This window comes from Coenobita brevimanus, chromosome 35 (genome assembly GCF_032717465.1).
Source record: "Coenobita brevimanus isolate Jiangsu-jjx chromosome 35, ASM3271746v2, whole genome shotgun sequence".
Classification (NCBI taxonomy): domain Eukaryota; kingdom Metazoa; phylum Arthropoda; class Malacostraca; order Decapoda; family Coenobitidae; genus Coenobita; species Coenobita brevimanus.
The window spans coordinates 21,024,560-21,049,822 of NC_136988.1; the positions used below are offsets into that span (position 1 = coordinate 21,024,560).

Here is a 25,263-nt window from a genome sequence, read left to right on the forward strand (position 1 = left end):
TAACCACTGTTGTGCACAGGTGCTCCAGCCTACTCTGTTTCAATCAGGGACGGCCTCTGGCTCTGCTAGTGAGACAGAAGAGTCAGTCATGCAATTTAATAGAAATAATATCATTATGTCCCAAAGAACAAAAAAGTTTAAGTCTAAGCATACAAGCAGTATGAATACAGTGACATGTACCAGAGGTTGTAGATTGAAAATACCATGCCTTATCATATAACAGCAAAATCATCAAGTTACTGTCTCAGTCAAAAATTAATATGGTACAGTATAATGTTTGATAACGTTTTCCAAAAGAAGCAACAAAATATTGCAATGTTTTTCCAGAGGCTTACCACTCCTATGCACAGGCGATCCAGGCTGCCGTTCAGAATTGGCACCAGGATATGATAGTGGGAATTAATAGTCAGCCATATTAACAAATAAATAAATAGTACTTTTTATCTGCAGAAAAATCATCACAAAAGAAAGTTTACTGAGGACTGTTCAATCAACTGATTCATTTTGTTATTTCTTAGATTCCAGTGTTGTGGTTTTGTAAACATTTACCATTTTATTGGCCCTGTTCCCAAAACTATCACAAAATGACAAAACATTCAAGTTGTTGTAAAGCAGGAATAGCACTAGCCAAACGGAAACTGTTAATAAACAGTTATTATTAAAAGCAAACACAGTATTTTGTAGTTATCCACTGTCAGCAAGTGAACAACAAAACTTAGGACATACAATCACACTCCATCTCTGTATTTGGGATCACGAAGCCGGCCACTCCAGCACCAGGAGATACACACTCTGATATAATAAAGAAATGGAGTCAGATAGGTAACTGAAAGGACTCTTCAGTATTAACATTTTGCAGCACATGGCTGACACCCGTTGTAGTAAAAGGTAAACTGTCCATCCACGTTAGAAATTATGTGAATTGACATTAATAGGCATGTAATCTATTCCTTACCCATACGGTATTTTTCGTAGGCAGTTTTGCCCAATACCAGACACTGACAGTGGCTGCAATGAATTACAACGACTTTCGATGCCATGATTGTGCATAGGTGGGGAAGTACTTCACAGTTGTCTGTTCGTGGGAATAACTGAAAGAGAAAACAAACCCTCATTATACACTCTTTAAATCCGCATAGCCTTTACTTTCATCATACGAAAAAGATTACTTAATTGAAATGAAGAGGATATTGTAGCAAAATTTTCATTTATGACGTATTAGTATTAAAAAACCGTTCGCTCTTCCAAAATTCGCAGAAAAATACCCTGGTATATAATGGCCTGTTACCCTTTCCACAACCCTGCTCTAAAGCAATTTAAGCTGTCAGATGTTGCCAGAGAGACCCACCTCTCCAAATAGTTCCAACCGCGATGGAGGCTGCGACAAACCCCCCTTTCACCCCCACACTTTCGCTCTTGAAAGCGCTGTCACATTCCGTGGTACTCCAGCTGTTGAAACGCAGCCCTGGTGGTCGTGAACTGTCATCCAAAATTTTTCATCATCACAAATGAGTTCCTTTAGCCACATGACAGTCCCAGGTCGTTCCCACTGTTCGTTGAGCTTGCCAATATCCCTCAAATATTTCGGTAGGAATGACAGGTCCTGAAGCCTCGGTTTCTGAAGTCCGAGCACAATTTCTGGCGTCAGTGCATCAAAGATCTGGAGATGGTGAATTTTTGAGGGCAGCCTTTGTTGCAACAATGTAATTAGCTGAATCAGGAAGTCACGACCATACTTAACTGTGTCAACAATTCTGGGGTCAACCTCTTATTTGCCAATACGATGTTAAATTGCACACTGAAGTACACTGCTTGCAACGGCAGATGGTTGCGATCGTCATCCACCTATAAATAACATGTTTAATAATGAGTATGAAGAGTGGCAATAATTATACTACTACTACTACTATTATTATTATAACTAGTATTAGTATTTATATCACAGTAAACTCAGTCACGCATATAAACATATTTCTTGTCAGAAATTTGTTTATTCGATTCCTCACTCCGGGCACCAAAAATGTGTCAGAAAATTCTTATACACTCCTTTGTTTGACGAGTGTTTGTCTAACACGACCTAAATAAATTCACATGAGTCTCTTAGGAGGATTAGGTGTTATTGATACTCCAACTCACCTAGTTATTATTCTCCTATCTCCTAGCTAATTCCCCATAGAATTGGCCAATTCATAAAGGTGACTTAGCTAGAAGGAGTCGGACAACAGATGACGACGAACCTGACGTTTAGGTCGGTTGCTTTGGCTGACAAGCGTCCTTGAGGTGCGAATTTACAGAGTGCTAACTCAATGAGTTTTAGGAGCAGAGTGACAACATGGCGAGCTTCTTCTTTCCTCACAGGATTTGAAGGGGTGCCAATTATTTTTTAATTACAATGCTAAATGCAGTTAGATTACATCATGAATCCAACAACTTAATTAGTGATAGACAATATGGCTTTCGCCACGAAAGATCCACCATTGACATACTCAATCTCTTAACTCATACCATCCATCAATCAATTGATCATTTTGGAGAAACTCATGCAGTAGCTCTTGATATCTCTAAAGCTTTCGACAGAGTATGGCACCGTTCCCTGCTGTCCAAACTCCCTTGCTATGGACTAACGTCTTTTGTTCCTTTGATTTCTTCATATCTTAGTGACAGGAAAATAAGAGTAAAAGTAGATGATGTATATTCCAATTTCCACTCAATTAACGCCGGCGTGCCGCAAGGATCAGTTCTGGCACCAACCCTATTTCTGGTTCATATTAATGATCTCTTATCTGTCACCCACAATCCCATTCACTCATATGCAGATGACTCAACACTACATACTTCATTCACACTCAGACACCCATTTACAAAGTCTAATATCTCTACCTCTCAACTCAGTACAGCCGTCTCCATAAATCAAGATCTATCTACGATCAGTGAATGGGGACAAAACAACCTTGTCTCTTTTAATGCTAGTAAAACTAAATATATACGGTTTATTAATAGACAGATATTGCCAGATTCGTACATTACCTTCAGTGCTACTAATATTCTCATCTCCAAAAGTATTGAAATTCTTGGCGTTTCACTTAACAGTGCCCTCAGCTGGACCTCTCATGTCAGATCACTTGCTAAAACCGCCTCAAAGAAACTTGGATTATTGTACAGAGTCCGTAACTTCTTCGCCGATGAGCAGTTAGCTATAATTTATAAGAGTCATGTGCACTCTCAGCTTGAATATTGCTCACCCTTGTGGAATGGTTGTGGAGAGGTTGCATTAAGACAACTAGACAAACTTCAGAACAAAGCTGTTAGAATAATTCCTAACCCTGTCATTACATATAACTGAATGGTTGTGGAGAGGTTGCATTAAGACAACAAGACAAACTTCAGAACAAAGCTGTTAGAATCATTAACAACCCTGTCATTACATATAAACTACCTCCCCTGCAAGTAAGAAGGAATGTTGCCTCCCTTGCATTATTTTACAGATATTTTTGTGGCAAATGCTCAGACGAAGTTGCGTCCATGGTGCCACCTCTCCATGCCTTCCCCCGTGCTACACGGGCATCTGGTAGCACTCATGACTGGAATGTCACTCAGCCATATTACAGAACTTCTGCCTATCAGAATTCATTCATTCCCCGAACTGCATCTCTCTGGAATTCGCTTCCCCAGAGTTGTTTCCCTCCAAATTTCAACCCACAGCTGTTCAAGTCTAACTGTTACAGATATTTTATGAACGGAGGACGCCAGTAATCTGGTGTATGGATTTTTTTTTTTTTTACTCATTTGTTTTTCCTTCCTCCGTTCTGTTATTTATTAAAAAAAAAAAATGATATATACAGGGCAAATCTAACTAAATAATAGTTCTAATTAAACTAAAGCCAAATTAAATATTCCCTTTATCTATGTAAATGTGTTAAACCCACATCTGCTTCTTACGTGAGGCTTTTCATCCTCAGGACACGTCATCTACCGCCCAGGCGCAGTTTAGGTCAATGGAACTTTGCAAAGCAATTACATGTATGTACTCGTACAATATAGTTGTCCACAAGGGTTAAACGCAGTAGCATTTAATTTGTTAATAATAAGGATTGTTAAAGAGAACACAATCTCTGGGTTATAAAAACCGCTTGAACAGTTATTAACGATCTCCAGGTTTTCTTGTGCTTCTAACCAAGGACAACTATTTTAAAAAGTAAGGAGCGCAACCGCTCTGGAGGAAAATATTTCCCATAGTTTTGGGGCCGAGCGAATATGATATGCTGTATCATGTAATGTGACCCTTAGACAGGAGTTCTCTCCATAGGTCTCGAGAACCGTGTGCTGCAGCTCTTCTAGGTCGTGCATCTTGACCCATTTGGTCTCCACCATTCTTTGTCTCAAGGGTAGCCGTTAACTGAAGGAATACCAGTTTATCAATAGTTTTTATATTGGCATGTCCCCTACATTTTATTTTTACGAGTCTTAGCACCCCCTCTGAGTCTGGATACGTGGAGATCACTTTAGCTAATGGCCACTGGGATCTTGGTTGTTCTGTTTTTACTAAGACCACATCTTTGTTTATGAAAGACTTGTTGCTGGCAGCCTGAACCCCATAAAATCTTTCTCGTAGGCTTGAAAGATATTCTTCGCTCCAATGTCTGTTCCAAGTATCCAATATCCTTTTCAGACGTTAATATCCCTCCTGCAGGTGCTGTCCTAATTCATTATTTCCTATGGTAGGATCATCTACTTCCTCCTGGATATCCACACAAGGCACCGGATGGAGCTTTCTGCCATATAACACATGAGCCGGTGTTAGTGCTCAATCGAAATGCTAGCGTCATCTAGATTGGTTAGGGGTCTATCATTAATCCTAGCTTCAATTTCAGTTATCACTGTTCTTAACTCTTCTCTTGTGAGTTAGTTCTGTGTAAGGTTTTCCTTAGGCAGTTCTTCACAATACCAATCATTCGTTCAGTAAATCCAATTTGCCTTGGCGCTCTTGGAGCTATGAACTGCCAGGTGCAATTTCGGATTCCCAGCGCCAACATAACCTTTGGGTCATTCATTATATTTAAAAGTAGAGATGATGCTCCTAAGAAATTGGTTCCATTGTCGCTTATTAATTTATTAGGACAAGACCTTCTAGTGGCAAATCTAAAATACGTTCAGGAATGTCTCTGAACTCATATCTTCTGCCATTTCTAGATGGAATGCCCTTAAGTAGGTGCATGTAAAGACATATACACCTTATGGGGAGTTCCCTCATCCGTAACAGTTAAAGCCCCTGTGTAAGGCAGGTGGTCCTGGATAGTTATATGGTCGTTGTTCATACCTCCTACACGTAATGCAACCTCTGAGATCTCTCTTTATGACCTGTCTACCCTTAGGGATCCAATACCTTTCCCGCATCCGGGCCAAAGTCTGCGGCACACCTCAGTGAAGAGTCAAATCATAGGCTTCCTTTACGATTAACTATACAAAATATCCTTTCTTAGGTAATAATATGCGATGTCTAGTTTGAAGAGGCAAATCAGCCTTTATTATTCAGCCCCAGCATCTAATTAGACCCTTTCCGCCTAAGAACAAGCATAAATCTCATATCAGCTTATTCTTGTTCCCAGTGCCTTTGCCTAAAAGGTCATATAACTCTCCATAACTTTTCCCTTGTATCCTTTTCAACCAATATTTTGTGGGATCTAACTTCTGAAACCCCTCTTTCTTATTCAAAAATTTAACTAATTTAGTGGTGTTAATACAGTAAGTTGTCTTATCGATGACCATCTGCTAATGTCAGTTACTTCTGGCTCAGGTACTACAGGTTCCAAGTTTACTACACCAACCTCAGCAATACTGTTGTTTCTGCTCAGGCCAATCGTTAGTGAGTAACCATTTAGGACTTTTAAACCACAAGTTATCTTTGATCAGTCTCTTTAATTCGACACCTGGGTAATGATGCATTGTCCTTTCTCCTCAGCCTCTTTAATAGAATCTGGAAGGAATCTACTCTTCCTTCCTCTTGGCGTGTCCTGCCATTCCAGAAACCGGGGAAGCCAGGTTACAGTCCCCTGGAGTATCAGCCAATCGCCTTAACATCTTGACTGTGTAAATTTTTTGAAAAAAATGGTCAACACGTGCCTTATATATTTCCTAGAAAGGAACGAATGTCTTCCTCCATGTCAGTCTGGTTTTCGAAAATATCGCTCACCAACAGATGCACTAGTCCGTCTTGAGGCTGCAGCTTGTGATGCTTTTGCTAGGCAGCAGCATCTGGTGTGCGTTTTCTTTGATCTAGAAAAGGCATATGATACTTCATGGCGGTTTGGTATCTTCCAGCAACTCCATTCTTTAGGTTTATGTGGCAGGCTGCCCCTATTTATAGTAAATTTTCTGCATGACCGCTCATTCAGGGTTAGGGTTGGTGTCACCCTGTCTCCTTCATACCATCAGGAGGAAGGGATGGCTCAAGGGAGTGTCCTCAGTGTGACCCTTTTCACTATAGCTTTGGATGGTATTGTGTCCTCAATTCCAGAAGGGGTGTCAGCCTCACTGTATGTTGATGATTTGGCTTTTTAGTATGCTGCTTCCCGAATGTCCGTGGCTGAACGCCGCATGCAGCTCACCTTGGACAGGGTCTCTCGGTGGGCCACCATGCACGGCTTCCGTTTCTCCCCAATGAAGACGGTGGCCTTGCATTTCTGCCGTTTGAGAAGTGTACAGCCAGACCCAGACCTCCAGATATATGGCCACAGGGTGCGATGTGTGGATGAGGCAAGGGTTCTTGGTCTTGTTTTTTGACAGGAGATGACGTGGACACCATATATCCGTTCTTTATGACTATTGTGCCTCCATGCCCTGTGTCTCCTACGGACTCTACCTCACTTGTCTTGGGGCGCTGACAGAACTATCCTGCTCCGCCTTTACCGTGCCTTAGTAAGGACTAAATTGGACTATGGGTGTGTGGTATACTCTTCTGCCACTGAGGCAAGGCTGTGGCCACTCAATTCTGTCCATCATGCTGGGATTCGTTTGTCAACTGGGGCTTTCCGGTCTCCTCCGATTGAAAGTTTTTTGGTTGATGCAAATGAACCACCACTGGATCTCTGCCGGCAGTCCTTAATGGTGCAATGTTGGCATAGCCTTCACCGTTTTCCAGCCTCACTGAGTTGTAAGGCTATCTCCGAGGTCGGTCTTCTCCCCTTTTATAACACCCACCCTCGCTATATACACCCGTCTGGGTACAGAATGAGGGTTGCCATGGGGGTGTTCAGTCCTACCCTGTTTGCCCTATGCGTGTCCTGCGAGTGGCTCCCTGGCTTCTTCCAAAGGTACAACCATGTGATTACTTTCTGGAAAGGAAGGCCTCCCTTTCCTCACAGGCAGCTTTGTCCTATTTTTTAGAACACGCTTCTGCTCATAATGATTCAATCCCTGTATAAACTGATGACTCTAAATCCCGTGTGGGGACAGGTTTTGGTGTAATTTTTCATGATTTTAGCCGTGGTGGGAGTCTCCCTCCTTCTGCATCTGTTTTTACTGCTGAAATTGCTGCCATATTAGTCGAAGTTGAATTGATATTTAGTTTTCCTCCAGCTTCTTTCACCATTTTTAGTGACTCAGCCAGTGCTTTACAAGCTTTGTCACATGGCTTTCCATCACATCCCCTAGTCCTGTCTGTCTTGGAGTGGCTCTACTTATTAGGTAGGCGAGGATACTATGTACAACTGTGTTGGGTCCCTGCACATGTGGGGGTTGTGGGCAATGAGCGTGCCGACTCTTTGGCGAGAGTGTCACCGGGTTTTTAACGTATTTATAATATTAAAGGATAATTTTTAATAATACTGATAGCAGGACAATGAATTGTCTTGCTAAAAAATCAAGCAATGATTACTTTATGCTGGCTTGCTTCGCCGATTCTCTCAGGACGAAAATTTATAAACTTTCTCAACAGTACACAGCAGCAACTAATTCCTCACAATTGCTGTTTGTTAGTACTGTTAGCCTCTGGAGAAAGTGACTTTACCCCTGACAATCAATAACTATGCTATTAATGATAACAGATTCTTGCTGATGCATTAACTCCTAGATGGCACAAAGGATTTTAAGCTTAATACGAAAGGACTGGCCTAAATACCAGTTATGAATAGTAAAGCGTTTATGCAAGCTAGGAGCTATAAGTGAAATAAGCTTAATATGGAAAATAAAACACAAGTTTACATTACATTAAACTCGAGGAAAAGAACTGTTAAATTTATTGATTACAAAGATATAAATTTACGTTACATTTCAAAATGAATTCAAAATAGGATCGCACTCACTCACTCACTCAAAAGCTAAACTCTTAAACCTAGGAAAAAACGAAAAGAAAATACTGGTCAAAGAGTGGACTAAGTGGATGACTGGGTGTCGTTACTGGAAGGACACTGCACTCGCTAAGTCTCTCGCCAATCACACTACTGTAGGTGGAAATTCAGGAACTGGACGACGCCGGCACGGCTACACTCTGGGCCCAACCTGCTTTCGTGGCGTACAAACATTGACTGACTTCAAATCATGGGAAAGAGGCGAGCGTCCAGCCGCAGTACTAACAGCTAGAATGAGCGAAACACGCCCATAATAAATCGCTCAGCAGAAGTGCTAATGTCTCTCACAAAGACGATCATTTATGACAGTGAAAAATTGTTCTGAAAAGACTCCCGACCAGGTAAATAAGTAGCGATTAAACTGAACAATAAACACTGGGATTCCACTAGACTTCCCGGTTTCCCGCCAAATGATGTTACGAGCCGACTTGTGATATTACGCCCCATCAAAAGTTGAAATTTTTTTCTCAGGAAAAAAATTTCAATATACGTACATATAAATCCTACTCAATCACTCAAGATTCACACTGTGGTGTGTGTGTGCTATCCTGCTACAGGAGAAAGTCACAGTCACCAGTGAGCAAAAAAAAACTCATATTTACGTTAATAGAAGCAAGCTTGAGGGAAAAATTCCATGACAACGGTGAAAAATCCTGTACTCAGGTCAAACTGCTTGAAAAGTTCACTACATTTACATTAACAACTAATTGTTATGGAGCGTAATGTATGTAGTACACAGCGTAGGTGTGACAGTTGTGGTGTAACTGTACCTACGTGTAAAATCATGTAATACAAATTTATAGTAAATAATGATGACGAGGCAGAAGAGAAGGGACGACCAGCTGATCTGCACGGCAATGCTGCACCCACCAGCTGCACCTGCGAAAGGAAATAAGGTGGAGCATTAAATGTGTCATTTCTCTCTCTCTGCCTAGCAATCAGTACTTATGTCATTGTTAACCAGGAAACGTAATTCTTGAATTCACAAATTTCTTAGAACCCTTATAGTTTACTGGTTAATGCTTATTAACTAAGAAATGTGCTAGTTCTTGAATTCCTCAAATCTCTTAGAATGGGCAGTTTACTAGTTAACCTAACATTATTAACCAGGAAACGTGCCAGTTCTTGAATTGCTCAAAGCTCTTAGAAAGAGCAGTTTAGTGGTTAACCTAACTCTACACTTATGACTAATAACAGGAAGCTGAGAATCGCTACGCAATCTCGGGCAGGTCACATTTTAACACCCACCGTGGGTGTGAACACTCATGTGGATATTGTGCATTCTCCGGGAATCCTCAGAGAGGCCCACAGCTCGAGACGTTCCACAAGGTAATTCATACACAGTCTCGGACTGTCTCTGCGGGGTTCTCAAACTTCTCCCTTAACTTACGGTACATATGTATGTACAGGCCCTGGACATACTGTGTCCTGTGGGGACAACAGGTGAGACGTCAGGTCTACACTTTTAATTGGGAACCAGGCTGGTCCTTGGATTACTCAAATCTCTGAGAACGCCTACCTTACGGAACCCAGTGTACAACAGTTGCCCATATTAGTCATCAATTAGTAGGCGAGACATCAGGTCTACACCCACATTACCACTGCCCTGTCTCTCAACTGCTTCAGAGATTACGGGTGTGGCTTCAAACGGCACAGGAAGGACATGTCTCTGATTCGTGATACGTGGACACACATTGCAGGACTGCACAAAACTATCTATGTCTCGTCCCATTCCTGGCCAGAAAAACTCGGCTCGGATACGGCCCTGGGTTTTCCTTTTGCCCATGTGACCTCCTGAGGCTGAACAATGACCCCATTCTAACACTGCTTGGCGGTACTTGGCGGGAACGACAAACTGCGGTCGAACCTCACCCTTGGGTGTTCGTGACTCACGGTAGAGCCATCCATGTTTGCGAAGGAACTTGGCTTGACCTCCCCGTGAATACTTTATCACTCTACCTTTTTGTTTCTTTCGCACGGCAGCAAGTGTCGGGTCAGAGTGTTGTTCTTGGACAACAGTTTGGCTACACATCAGATCTTGTGGCGCTTCAATGGTTACAGGGGTGACACAGTCTGGAGCCTCAGCCATGGCTCGTGTTACTGTAGCCGAAGTCCGAGTAGCGTCATCTTCGGTGCAACTATACTTGGCACCGGGAATATTGCCTATGATTAGGTCAAATAAAGGTTCCGGCATGACAACTGCAAGTGTCATACCAGTGTAAAATGGAGATGCCCCCTGGATACGTGCCTCAGGGTACAATCTCACTGATCCATCAATAAGGTTAGCTCGGATCTGTCGACCTGTGTACTGCTCAGGCCGAACTAAACTCTGCTTGATAGAACAACCTGAGGAACCATTGTCTCTCAGGACCTTCACAAGAATGTCTCCCACAAACCCCGGCTGAACAAGGAAGGTACTGTCGCCTGCGGGAGGGTCTGTGGAGGAAGCAGCTAGCCAATAATTAGGCTGCTGAATAAATGATGCGGCAAACATGGTGCCCTTTGAACTAAATACTTGAGGGGTTGTACTCACTGCCTGGGCAGATGGAGCATTGGCCATCTGTGAAGGGGGGTTCACTGTCGCTGTGGGACTAGAGAACTGTGGGGAAGTACCCGTACTGGTAGGGACGTGACCACCGTGCTGCTGCTGAGGAATGAAGGCTGCGTTCGCCTCCTGCCTCCTATTCACTTGAGCTGGTGCTGAAAAGGACAGTCCCGACGGTCGGTTGCGTGGCTGATACTGCTGCTGGTTAGGGTACTTGTTGTACCACTTCCAGTCAGGCTTCTGAGTGTTTTGCCCCTGGTCCTTCCACTGCGGTTTTGGACCTTGGCCATTATTCTGAGAACGGCCTTGTTGCTGGGGTTCAGTCTGAGACGGTTTCCCAGATTTATCAGGTTTCCTGTTCCAGGTATGCTGCTTGCGAGTTTGATACCCATATGCAGTAAAGAATGCGTCAGCCTTCTTTACCATTTGGCTGGCATCTCTTACCTGGCAGATCTTAAGCTGAGCCATAAGTTCAGTAGGCCACGACTTTTCCAGATGCATGCGCAGCATAAGGTCAATTATCCCCTCATGCGTGGAAGGAGTTTCATCTTTCTCCATCCATTCATCTAAGTAAGCAGTAAGCCAGTCAAGAAACTGAACAGCAGTCTCTTTATCCTGTAAACACGCCCTCATGAACTGACTCTTGGCGTCGTCAACTGTGAGACCATATGCTTTGACGAGTGTGGCCTTCATCATCTCATACGTAAGATTGTCTCCATGAATTCTGTGGAGAATATCGAGGGCAGGGCCCTCAAACAGGCTAAGAAACTGAAGCCACTTAGCTGCATCATCCAGCTGGTAAAGTTGAGCCATGTCTTTAAAACGAGCTATGTATGGATCGATTCACTCGCCATCTTTGTATGAGGGAAGCTTGATATGTGGGGTCGCCAGAACATGTGCAGGGAGAACGCTCGTGGAGCTTGGGCCAGCTGCACCAGATGTGTCTGAAGCCAAGGAATCTCGCTTGAGCTTCAACATTTCAAACTCATGTTTTTTGCGTGCTTCTCGCTCGGCACGTTCGTGTTCTCGTTCTCTCTCGCGTTGTCGCTCATATTCGCGTTGTTCTCGCTCTTGTTCTAACTCAAGTTCGCATTGTTTTTGTTCGTGTTTGCGCTGTTCTCTCTCGTGTTCGCGTTGGATTTTATGCTCTTCAGGAGCATCACTCTCACGTTGCTGTTCGTGACTAAGCCGAGAGAGGACATAATTCTTAATTTCAATTGGGTCTGTAAGACCCATATCTTTGGCTTCCTGTACATAGACGCTGGTGGACTTGATGCTAACTCAATCTAAGTAAACAAGCGACTCGGTATTGACTGCGATTTTTGCAAAGAAAGATGTCAATAATCAAGAATAAAGAATATAGGCACAGGTTAGTGGTGACCACTTTTATCAAATTAAACTGGTAAAGAAAGAAAATTAAACAAACAACTGACTGTGAAAACTATTATGGAAATTAATAAAAATGAATCAATAATCACCAGTAAACTAGTGCCTATAGACTTTAATGATAAATACCTAAGTATGAACGAGTGAGTATTATCTCGTGAATAGCTTTAGAGCTAGGAGTTAATATCGTGGAATGAGGTCCCCAATTGTCACGGGGTTTTTAAAGTGTATGCAATATTAAAAGATAATTTTCAAATATATATATTATTAAAGGATAATTTTTAATAATACTGATAGCAGGACAATGAATTGTCTTGCTAAAAAAATCAAGCAATGATTACTTTATGTGGCTTGCTTCGCCGATTCTCTCAGGACGAGAATTTATAAACTTTCTCAACAGTACACAGCAGAGACTAATTCCTCACAATTGCTGTTTGTTAGTACTGTTAGCCTCTGGAGAAAGTGACTTCAACCTTGACAATCAATAACTATGCTATTAATGATAACAGATTCTTGCTGATGCATTAACTCCTAGATGGCACAAAGGATTTTAAGCTTAATACGAAAGGACTGGCCTAAATACCAGTTATGAATAGCAAAGCGTTTATGCAAGCTAGGAGCTATAAGTGAAATAAGCTTAAAATGGAAAGTAAAACACGAGTTTACATTACATTAAGCTCGAGAAAAAGAACTGTTAAATTTATTGATTACAAAGAAATAAATTTACGTTACATTTCAAAATTAATTCAAAATAAGATCGCACTCACTCGCTCACTCAAAAGCTAAACTCTTAAACCTAGGAAAAAACGAAAAGAAAATACTGGTCAAAGAGTGGACTAAGCGGATGACTGGGCGTCGTTACTGGAAGGACACTGCACTCGCTAAGTGATTGATTGATTGATTGTAGTAAAAACTGGCGGCGCAACTGCTAAGGTCATATGCCGCCGGACAACTAGCTAAAACACATGGCAAATAAATAGTGCAGATTTAATAACTTTTTCTAGAAATAATACACTGAAAATAATAAAAGAATAGTTAAAAGAGAAAACAATTTCTTATAAAAGTGGAAGGAGGCCCGCCTCCTGAAGAAAACCAAAAACATCAGTAAAATCACTATGGGCTCCACCAAGCATCGAGGAGAGACGGTAGGCACCATCTACCTCTGTATGCCTATGGAGGAATCACCGACGCGGGTCCCCCAAACTTGGACACTCGACCAGCAAGTGACGGACAGTAAGGGGAACAAAGCAATTATCACAGTACGGTTGAGTCTCGCCACTCATCAGGAACCCATGTGTAAGCCGAGAGTGCCCAGTGCGAAGCCTAGCAAGAGCTACCTCCAATCGCCGAGGCATGGAAGGGAGAACCCTTGGCACAACCACTCTCTGGAAGACCTCTTTCAGCTTATTATGAGCAACACCATCCCAGCGTCTCTGCCAACACACATGCATTCTGTCCAGCAAGTAAGGTGTTAGATCAGATGCAGGAAGTGGATATTCTGTTGGGGGCTGTTGAGTAGCCGCAGCCTTGGCCAATGCATCCGCAGTCTCATTGCCCACCACACCAACATGTGCGGGAACCCAGGAAAAATCCACTCTCTTCCCCCAACGACGAATGAGGAACAGCCACTCCAAAATAGCTAAAACTAAGGGATGGGAAGAATTAAAAGAGTCTAGGGCCAAAAGCTCCCCTTGAGAGTCGCTAAAAATAGTAAAATAATTGTCAGGATGAACAAACACCAACTTCAAGGTTAAAATGATGGCTGACAACTCCGCAGTAAAAACTGAGGCAACCAAAGGAAGACTACCTCCACGGCTAAAATTGGGAAATACCACTCCAAAACCAACACCTGATACGGATTTAGAGCCATCAGTATACACAGGCACAGAACCACTATGACTAGAAGCATGTTCTAAAAATAACCTTAAAAGTCACTGAGGAGCAACAAAATCCTTTGAACCTGCAATAGGCCTGCAGAAAGTTACCTTGGGCAATATCCAAGGCGCAACCCTCGGGATCCGAACAGGACTGACAAGAGCCGCCGACAAACCAAACCCCTCCATTATATCCTGAACCTTACAGCCAAATGGACGAGGCATGCGAGGGTGTCTACTATAACACAAAAGACAAGACTGTTTCGTCACACCCTCACAGACAAGTGAGTCTGGAAGGCGACGAATCCGGAGCCAGCACCGTACTGCAACAGACTGAATCAGTAGATCTAAGGGAGGCACACCTGCTTACACCAATAAGCTGGGAATTGGAGAGGACCGAAAGGCCGTAGTTGCAAGGCGAAGACCAGTATAATAAACAGCATCTAGAGTTTTTAGTCTTGATTCTGTGGCAGAGGAATATACCTCACAGCCAAATGACAGCTTAGAGGTTACAAATACCTGACACAAATGCATCCTCCGATCAGCACCCCAAGAGGTATGGGACAGAACCCTCAATGGATTGAGAGCCTTCATACATGATGTTTTAAGATCTGCCAAGTGTGAGACCCATGTCAAACAACAATCAAAAGTCAGGCCCAAGAATTTCGTCTCTGTCACACAACGGAGTCTCCTGCCACAAAGCTGGAGATCAGGGTCTGGGTGTACCCCTCTCATCCTACAGAAGTGCATAGCCACAGTCTTTGAAGGGAAAAACCGAAAACCCTTGGAAGTGGTCCAGGCAGAAATCTTGTCCAAGGCAAGTTGCATCCGCCGCTCAATAGCAGACATGTGGGAGCCAGAAAACCATATAGATAAGTTATCCACATAAAGGGATGAGGATACCCAAGCAGGCACAGTTTCAACGATACCATTAATGGCCACTGCAAACAGGGAAACACTTAAGACACTCCCCTGCGGGACACCTTCCTCCTGGCACAGTGGCACAGAGAGGGTAGAACCCACACGGACCCGAAATACACGATCAGTCAAGAAGTCTCCAAGCAACACAGGCAGGCGACCACGTAAACCAAAAGCATGAAGTTGTTGGAGGATGCCATGGCACCAGGCAGTGTCATAAGCCTTCTCAAGGTCAAAAAACACAGCCACAAGTTGTTGCTTGGAGGCAAAAGCTTCACAGATTGAAGCCTCAAGCCTGATAAGGTTGTCTGAAGTGCACCGTAATTTACGGAAACCACTCTGCGACGGAAAGAGAAAGCAACCCTTCTCCAGAAACCACATAAGCCTGACACTGACCATCTTTTCGAACAGCTTGCACACACATGATGTTAAAGTGATAGGGCGATAGTTGGAGACTTGGGAATGGTCTTTACCAGGCTTGGGAAAGGGGAGGACAATACTCAACTTCCAGCTCCTCGGAATAGAGCCCTCACTCCAAACCTTGTTAAAAAGGTCCAATAAAAACTGAAGTGAATCAGTCGGAAGATGACGCAGCATAGCGTATGGAATATCGTCAGACCCAGACCAGTGTCATGACACTCTGAAAGGGCAGCACATAGCTCATGGAGGCTGAAATCTAAATTATACAGCTCTCCGCCACGAGAGCGTAAGTCAAGACCCAGCCTCTCCTGATTCCTACGACAGGTGGCAAATGGCTGAGAAGGATCCTTTGTGGAGACAGCGTAAAACTGATCTGCAAAAGCAGAGGCTACTGCATCTGGTGCAGACACAAATTCTCTGTGAAGGCGCAACACCGGAGGGGAGGGGGGCGAGAACCTACCAGATATCTTGCGCACCTTTTTCCACACCACAGACAGTGAAGTTGAAGATGTAATTGTAGAAACATACGACCTCCACGAGTTACGCCGAGCAATCTTCATGACCCATCTATAGTGAGCACGTGCTTTGCGAAACTGTATTTTTAGAAAAACAACATTACGATTGGCAAAATACCGATGAGCAGCTGCTTTGTAAGTTCCCTTTGCTATGGAGCAGTCATCATTCCACCATGGCACAGGTCTCCGGGAAAAAAACACCAGAAGTCCGTGGGATAGAATGAACCCCTGCGGAGAAAATGGTCTTAGTAAAATAACATTCGGCATCATCAATAGTTGAAAAATCAGTAACCCTGTTGGCAAATACACATAGTTCCTCAAAAAGAGACCAATCAGCCCTATCCAGACACCAGCGTGGCAGACGGGCTACAGGGACTGAGCGAGTAGGCTGGACCACTACAGGGTAATGGTCACTACCATGTAGATCATCCAAAACCTCCCAAGAAAAATCAAGGACACAGTTAGAGGAGGAGATGGTAAGGTCAGTGACAGAATACGTGCCAGTCTGAACATGAAAATGGGTCAGCCTTCCATCATTTAGGACAACCAAATCTAAATCCCCAACCAAAGAGGCAAGAAGATCACCTCGGGGATTTGAAAGCGAGTCACCCCAGAAAGGATGGCGGCCATTAAGGTCACCAAGGAGTAGGAAAGGGGGTGGAAGTTGGCTAATAAGGGTTTCTAGATCAGCTCGTATAACAGGAACGGAAGGGGGAAGGTACAGACAGCAGATGGTATAGCACCTCCCAACGTGCATCTGTACTGCTAGAACTTGAAAGGGGGACTGAATCTCAAAGGAAATAAAGGGGACATCAGAACGGAACAAAATTGCACATCCACCGCTGTGACCACCAGGAGGAGATGCATGGAAGGCCTTATACCCCCTAATGGAAGGGAACTGTCTGTCCCCCACCATTGTCTCCTGAAGACACACACATAGTGGGTTCAGAGTAGAGAGTAATAACTGCAATTCCTCCCAATTTGCCATGGCACCTCTACAGTTCCTCTGAAGACAGATTGGTACTGATTGAGCCATAGTGATTAGTATTAAATATTATGAACTTAGAAAGCTATGTAGCAACCTCGTTGGGAAAGGAGTGAAAGCCCTTCTTCCTGGGCGTGGAGCTCTGCCTCACCAACCGAGAAGGCAGTGAAGATTTAGAGTTTCCATGGGTGTAAGTACCCTTACCCCGAGACATGTCCCCCCCATTGCCAGAATGAGTCCGAAGCACAGAGACCTTCTTGGAAGACCCACGTGCCCCGTCCGCACACCCATGTGAGGGTTCAGGTGGCACCTCGGGGCCAACCGAACCCCTCCCATCCAAATCATCCAAAGGTTGGCCGCTGGATGATGGATCAGAGGGAGCAAGCAACTGAGCTCTATGAGTATCTAAAGACCCAGGCCCCACCACACCTGGGGAAGAGGCAGGGACGGGAATCCTAGAAGGGCCATCATGAACACCCACAGACTTAGACGCGACCACTGGCTGGGTTGTCTAGCGAAGAGCCCCCTCAGGATCCTCATGTGGTACAGAAGTTTGAACCTTAGAAGGAGGGGAGTCACCCAAAAACTCCTCACTCCTCACTCGTTTGAGGCTGGCAGTTGCAACCTCCATCTCTGCGCCAGAACTTAAAGCATTAGAAACTATAGTGCCACACTGTAAAGAAGAGTGAACAACAGTAGCAGAGCGGGCAGATGGTACAGGAGCAGCAGTCGGTATGGAAGTAGCAGCTGATACAGAAGTATGAGAGATGCTGTTTTTTTTGGATATGTTAGGACAAGGATGCACAGGAAGGACATCGGGAGTTTTGAATGTGTCAAAGCAAAGTGTAGCATCGACACGGGTGTTTGTCACAGGAGGAACCGGAGGAACTGGGATGGGGGAGGCACTCCCAGATGCTGGAAGAACCACCGCAGAGGGGACACCCCCAGAGACAGGAGGCACCTCCCTGAAGGAAGCATAGCTGCTTCCAGGCTGCACTCCCTCAGTGGAACCCCCCGGGTGAGAAGGGCGGGAAGTAGAACCCCGAGAATTTGATGGGTCATTGTGTGATGGCAGGGGCACCTGCCGGGTAGCTTTATGGCGAGACAACGCAGCAGCAAAGGTAACCCCAGGGCGAATGAACCGCTCCCTTACCCTGGCCTTTGCCTCAGAAAAGGAAATTTTCTCCTTTGTTCGGACAGAAATGATCTCGTATTCATATTTGTATACTTCGCAATCCCTTGAGGAGGCTGCATGTGCTCCTCCACAGTTCAAACATTTAGAGGGTTGAGAACAATCATCTATACCATGAGAAATTCCACCACAATTTCCACAGACCTCAGGAAGGCCAGACGCTTCCTGCCTGCAAGAACGGTGGACATGACCAAATCTTTGACAATAATAGGATCTTCTAGGTCGGGGAACGTAAGGTTTAACCTTTAGCTTCCACCACGCAGCAGTGATAACCTGCGGCAAGGTAAGACGGTCAAATGTCAAGATAAGAGTGGGCGTGAGGGTTAAAACCCCATCAACCCTCTTCATAATTCTCTGTACTCCTACAACACCCTGAGGAGCCAGCCCCTCTAGGAGGGAAGAATCAGAATATGATACCAAGTCACGAGAATACACAACCCCTCGGGACTGGTTTAGGACCAAGTGACGAGAGGCAGATACAGGATAACCAGCGACCATACTTAGGGACTGGATGCGTGAACTCTCCTCGTCAATCCTAGCTTCTAGCAATAGAGAACCATCACCCTGTAAAGAGACCTTGGGGGTAAATCCACATGCTGAAACTAGACCACTGTGAATCTGAAAACAATTCAAGTTCCGGAAAAAAGTACCATTATCCATTTTAATGACTACATATTTGGTGTAAGAGTTATTAACAAAAACACCAGGTAAGAGTTCCACAGATAAGTCATCGCGATTCACCATTTTGGCAGATGACCCGGAGGGTACCGGGTCGTCAGCCAGAGAGTGACCACTTGATGCCGACTCGTGTGCCTGGTCACCAACCACACGAGTGGATAAAGAAATGTTAAATATATCCATATATATACTGGTGAATATGGATTGGCACCAGGAGCCAAGGGAAACCGCCTACCAGGGAGTGAGGGGACCGAGCGCGGTCTGATGGGAGCGGGGTACCTCGTCCCCAGAGGGTGTCCCCAAAAGGACACCCCGTGATGCGAAAGTTCGCTCCCACCAGTGCAGAGACCCCCTTCCCCAACCCCCCCCAGCCCAGACACCCAACCAACCAACTCGGGACAGCACCGAGGCGATCCCTCTGGAGGGCAGCACCGATGACCCTTACGGGTAACCTACGTTTCGGGCAGTGCTTAGTCAGACCCCTCACCCACAACCCTACCCGCATGGGAGACCCTGCCAGATGTCGTTACATCCACGGGCAGGCTTGTGGGATCACAGGGGCATGCAAGCCCCCCCACCACGACAAGGTGGCTGCCCACGTGGGGGCACTCGCTAAGTCTCTCGCCAATCACACTACTGTAGGTGGAAATTCAGGAATTGGACGACGTTGGCACTGCTACGCTCTGGACCCAACCTGCTTTCGTGGCGTACAAACCTTGACTGACTTCAAATCGTGTGAAAGAGGCGAGCATCCAGCCGCATTACTAACAGCTAGAATGAGCGAAACACGCCCATAATAAATCGCTCAGCAGAAGTGCTAATGTCTCTCACAAAGACGATCATTTATGACAGTGAAAAATTGTTCTGAAAACACTCCCGACTGGGTAAATACGTAGCAATTAAACTGAACGATAAACACTGGGATTCCACTAGAGTTCGTGGTTTCCCACCAAATGATGTTACGAGCCAACTCGTGACAGAGAGCTGCAGCCTCTCGCCCTTCCTCTCCTCTTTACTGTGTCCCATCCGAGGATTTATGTACAACCACTATGGAGGCTGTCCGTCTCTGTTGGCAGAGAAGGTGGGATGCAGTAGGGGCGAACAAACTCCGCAATATTTGTCGGAACCTGGGCGATGGGGGGTATGTGGGACTATCCCGACAGTGGGAAACAACTTTGGCCCGTCTCCGGATTGGCCACACCAGGCTGATTCATGGTTTTTAAATGGAGAGGGCGCCCCCTCCCTGTTGTGAAGACTGTCTGGTTACTTTGATTGTGTGGCATCTTCTTGTGGAATGCCCCAGTGTTGGGGACCTTCGTCAGTGGTACCTTTCCAGGTGCCGAGCCAGCAACGGATCGTACCTTCTCTCCTCGGTGATTGGGGAAGAGGCTTGTGCTGTGGGGGGAGGCACCTTCTCCTTTGTATTGAGTTCTGGCCTTCTCCACAAGCTGTAGGGCTTTACACTATTTTAGTTTGTGTTTTATAATGTTCTCGTTTAACCTCAATTTTTTCACCACGTTTTAGTTTTGGTAGTTTCTTTTATACTGTCGGTTTGTTTTATGCATCGCTTCTCTCTGCTTTTTATGGTTTTCATATATTTTAACTTTCTTTTAATGTTTGTGTTCGGCAGCATATGACCTTTGCTGTTGCGCTGCTATGTCATATTTTCATTTATTCATTTATTCATTCCTCAGCTGACCCGCTGAAATAAACAGTGAGAAAAAGAACATACTCATAAATTTGTACAGTATAAACACAGACAGTTTGCCTGCCTGTTATAATAACACAGATAATACAAGAAATACAAAACTTACAAAGAGATGAAGGTTTGATATTAAAAGTAATATGTAAGTGCACATAACAAGGTGTAGGAGAAATTGCACATGTGTTTTTACTCACGATAACAGTCGGGGCTGACATGATGTGGAAGGTGGCACAGATGGCTGGGGAAGTGCGTGCAGGCAGGCGGCCAAGCATGACTGATGGCAAGCGCGCGCCTCTCTCGCCTTATTCGCCACTCGCTCGCCAGCATGCAGTTGCCTTGTGTGAATGGTGTTGCCACATCGCCGACCACTCCCGATTTCCTGCCAAGACTCTTGGTGCACTCTTTGCGCAGTCTGGGATCGGTCATAGCCCAGTTGTCGTGTGGTCTGCTTGTGGTCTGCTTGCAGTTGTCACGTGGTCGTGAGCCATGATTCCGATTCGCCAACTGGACTGTCAAAATGCATTGCATGGTCGGCTTGGGGTCTGTTTGCAGTCTGATTGTGGTCTGGTCGTGGTCGGCGAATCGTTACACAGTTGTAACAGTTATTTTTTTGGTGACTGCACGCTGACACGCAACGAACGCATCACGACGTATCCGATTGAAATAAGACTGCTTCAGGACTGACCTACAACACTCCCGACTACGACGCAACTGTGGCCAGACTTTTGGCAAGCCGTGCTGAGGCCACGATTTTTTAATGCGTGCGTCAAAAAGTTGAGAGGCTCTATGAGTCATCCCAGCGGCTCACAACCGCCCTCCAGAGTCCGGGCTTTGTTGGCGAATCAAGAGATGACCGATGACAAAAGCCGTTACAACCTTGAGTTGCGCCACGGTCGGGCCTTGAGTCATGTAATGTATGACGGGCTTAAGCCCTTTGAGATGCATCACAAAATATGTGTAAATGCGACTTCTCATTACTGTTTATTTTCCTGGGAATACATATGCTTCATGTGGTTTCAAAGTCCTATCTAATCTGTTCCCATTGTTCAACATATATGTCTCACCTAATTCAGAGTCCCAGTCCAACTTTTCTCGTCAAGCTTCCTCACTAAGCACTGGCCCCTAATAGCTATAGGACTGACCAATCCTAATGGGACAAATAGCGTGCAGACCTGACTTAACAAGGACCTCTTGGTGAGAGTGACATCAGAGAACTTAATTGGTTTCAAACTTATTACATCAGTTGTTGTATCCTAGTTAAGACCCAACACATTCTGAATTTTGGGAATGTCATTATTTGGATAGTCCTCTTGTATTTTATTCCTCAAAAGCGGTGAATTTGTATTCCAGCTCTGTAACAGCAAATTTGCCTTCCCACACTTGGAATTGGCTACTTCATAAGCCTTCAATGCTTCCGACTCTGTATCAGCAACACCTTGCAAATTATCCATATGAAAAGGGTGCCCTATTTCTGGGCATTTGGCATCTTCAAAATGATGCTTTATAGTGTTGCAAAGCAGGAAAGGACTAGCACAAGAGCCAGAGAACACCGATCGGAAACAGTAAGTTTTCAATGAACTATCCTCATTTTGAGGATCATGAGGCCAGAGGAATTTTGTAAGCATAAGGTTTCTCTCCATATCTTAGTAACACATTCCCTAGCTTCTCTGTTAGTGTAGGTCCAGAGTATAAGCAATCGTTCAGGCTAGCTGATCCCTTGGACGCTTTACTACTACAATTGAAAACTATCCTTATGGGAGTAGTTACTGAATCCTTGTTACAGCATGATGTGGCAAATAATGTCCTTCTTTGTGGTTAACAGGGAATTCTACCTCTTATATAAATTTATTCTTCAATGGATCCCTTATAATATTATCATATATGGTTAGATGCTCTGGTTTATCTCTCAACTTTCTTAGAAAAGAATTTAACTGACCCTTTGCTGCTTGGTAATTTGTTGGTAACTCTGAATGGTTTAATTTCCATGGTAATCCTACCCAATACTGTTCATCCTTAAATTCCACAGACTGATTATACAAATCCAAAGTTATTTTATCTTCAGGGGTTGGTTCCTCATAGTGCATTTCCACACTAGGTCCCATAATTTGTGTACAGGTTCAATATTTTTATCCAGTAGGCCATTTATCTGAGTAGGTTCTAATTCTGCACCTGTTCTAGCTACCATCAATGACTGTGTGGGGGTAACAAACACTGAGTCTACTAGTTTAGCCTCTTCTTTAGCTTGTTTTGAAAAAGGCAACTGACCCATAATAAGGTTACCTCCTGGACTCTTGAACAACTGTACCTTATTCTTCTTGAAAGTCCTATGTAGGAATCTCCCACAGTAATCCGAACCAATTATCATTTTTGTGGGACCCACAGTATCTGATTCCACATTTCGTTTAGCCAATCTTATCCCTGAGCTTTGTAGATGAGCAGAGGTTTCCTTCAGTCTCTCTCTCTCTCTCTCTCTCTCTCTCTCTATATATATATATATATATATATATATATATATATATATATATATATATACTTGTCTCCATACTATCCAGTACAGCTACTGTTATACGGCATTTTTATCTGCCTAGTTGTATTACAGGTTTAACTAAATCAAAGGTCTGTGCTTCCTTGGTAGTTAAGAACCCTGTAATGGCTAGGTTTACCTTGCCAATAATAGGTAACCTTAATTTCTTCACAATGTCTGAAGAAATGAAGTTTTTCTGAGCACCCGTATCAAAAGGAGTATATGCTAATAGATTTCTCTTCTCAATCACTACCTTCACATCTGCTATTGTAACTGCAGCTGGCATTACTACTGGAGTATTTCCATTAGCAATTGTCACAGTGACACTTGCAGGTTTAGGAACCTCATTTTTCATCCTTGGGCATAAAGCACTATGATGTTGATCCCTTTTACATTTGAAACAAAGATTAAATTTAGTCGTGCAGTCCGCGGAAGTGTTTGGAATTCAAACAGATTATACAACATACCAGTTCCTGAAGCTTTCCTACTCTAGAAGCATAATCAGGATAATGTTGATAAGATGCACTGGAATGTCGATCACCACATAATGCACAAACTTTCCTGTCCCTTACCATGGAAGGTTTTACTTCCTTATTTTCATCAGCTTGTCTATTCCACGTCTTTGATATTTTATCCTCAGCCTTTAAAGAGCTAAGGAAAGTACCTATCTCTTCTGTAAGCACAGACTTTGCCTTCTCTGACTTAGGTTTCCCAACCAGTTGGTTAGTGGGGTCTTCTGTTTAATCTCAACAGGCTTTTCTGTTCCTTGGAAGTGTTTACAGAGTTGCATTAAGCCTTCTTCAATCTCCTCACAGGAGAAATTATCCCTTTGGTACCTGCCGTACAAGGCATCCTTGGTTTTTGGCAGAAACTTCAAGGACACAATTCTAGAAAGCACCTAATCTGCTGCCTTAATATTTTCGTAAGTACCTAAAGCCTTTAAATTGCAAATTATTGTAATTCTAAAATTTTGCAATCAAAATCGTGTTTAGGTATAGGTAATTCAAGTAAAGCCTTCAGTAATTGGGTGATAACTTGCTCCCTGTCTTCTTAGTTTTGTCTAAGGATAGTCAAGGCCACCTCATAATTGTCTTCTTCCACTGGTAATTCTTTTATCAGTTTATAAGGCGTTCCCTTGATCTGTCCTAACAGATATGTGAGTTTGCTCACATTAGGGAGATTTGTTCTATCATGAACTAGGTATTTGAATTGGTCCTAAAAGGATTTCCAATTTTACTCCCCATCAAACTCTGGAAGCGTAATTTATGGTAGTACAGCTTTACTCCGCTGTTCCACAACTTGTATTTCAGCGGCACTCTCAGCCAATTTTGAGTCTATTAACTTCACTACGGTCAAATATTCTTCTAATTTACCTTCAAATATTGCAGTCTCTGACTCTAAGAGATCTTTACCATCAGCTTTTACTATGGCTGCTTCTAAATTTACATAACCTTCTTCATACTTCGTCCATCGGTCATTCAGTATATTCAGGAGACTTTAATTTTTCCCTGGACAGAGGTGTTTCATCTAACGATTGTTTGCAATCATTTATGGCTCTCGTTAACCATCCTGCCTTAATACTAGCTCATCACTGCAACAAGGAAACAGAGATGTTGACTGATGTCTAATTTAATAATTTAACCATTAATTTCAACCCCAATTTACCCCAGCCTAGTAATTATCTAATTAGTTTAAATTTTTAAGAGTGTAGATATTAGGTCCGCAATATCAAACCTATCCCCCTGGGTTGTTAAACCTCTAGAGTTATATCTTATCCTCACATTCAGTATACTCCCAGAGCTCAGAAATATTTATCTCCTAGTATACCATAGGCCCACCCATAGCTTGTATAGCATAGAACTGTCCTTTCTTCAGTTCTAAATAATTTATAAATTTCTGCAGAACCGCTTCTTTGCCATGATGATTTCAATGTATAACATCGGCTTTTAATGTTGCTTGGAAGGGCTTTACATTAAAGTGGATAAAATCCTTTCCCTTCCTAATTTGTTGCAACTTCCTGTTCACAGTTTGCTGTTTAATTTACACGTACCATAGCAAACTGCAGAACCATATGGTAGGTTTCTGTACTCAAGAACGGTTAGGGTTCCCGAGAATTTACATGAACCTTATATGGCTCCTACCACGGCTAGAATGTTTTCCACAATTTCATTAACTT

At 43.7% G+C, this 25,263-nt stretch overlaps 1 pseudogene; it reads right to left on the bottom strand.

Annotated features, from left to right (window-relative positions):
• Nucleotides 1-25,263, bottom strand: part of LOC145396175 (uncharacterized) — an 81,283-nt pseudogene that overhangs the window by 32,045 nt on the left and 23,975 nt on the right.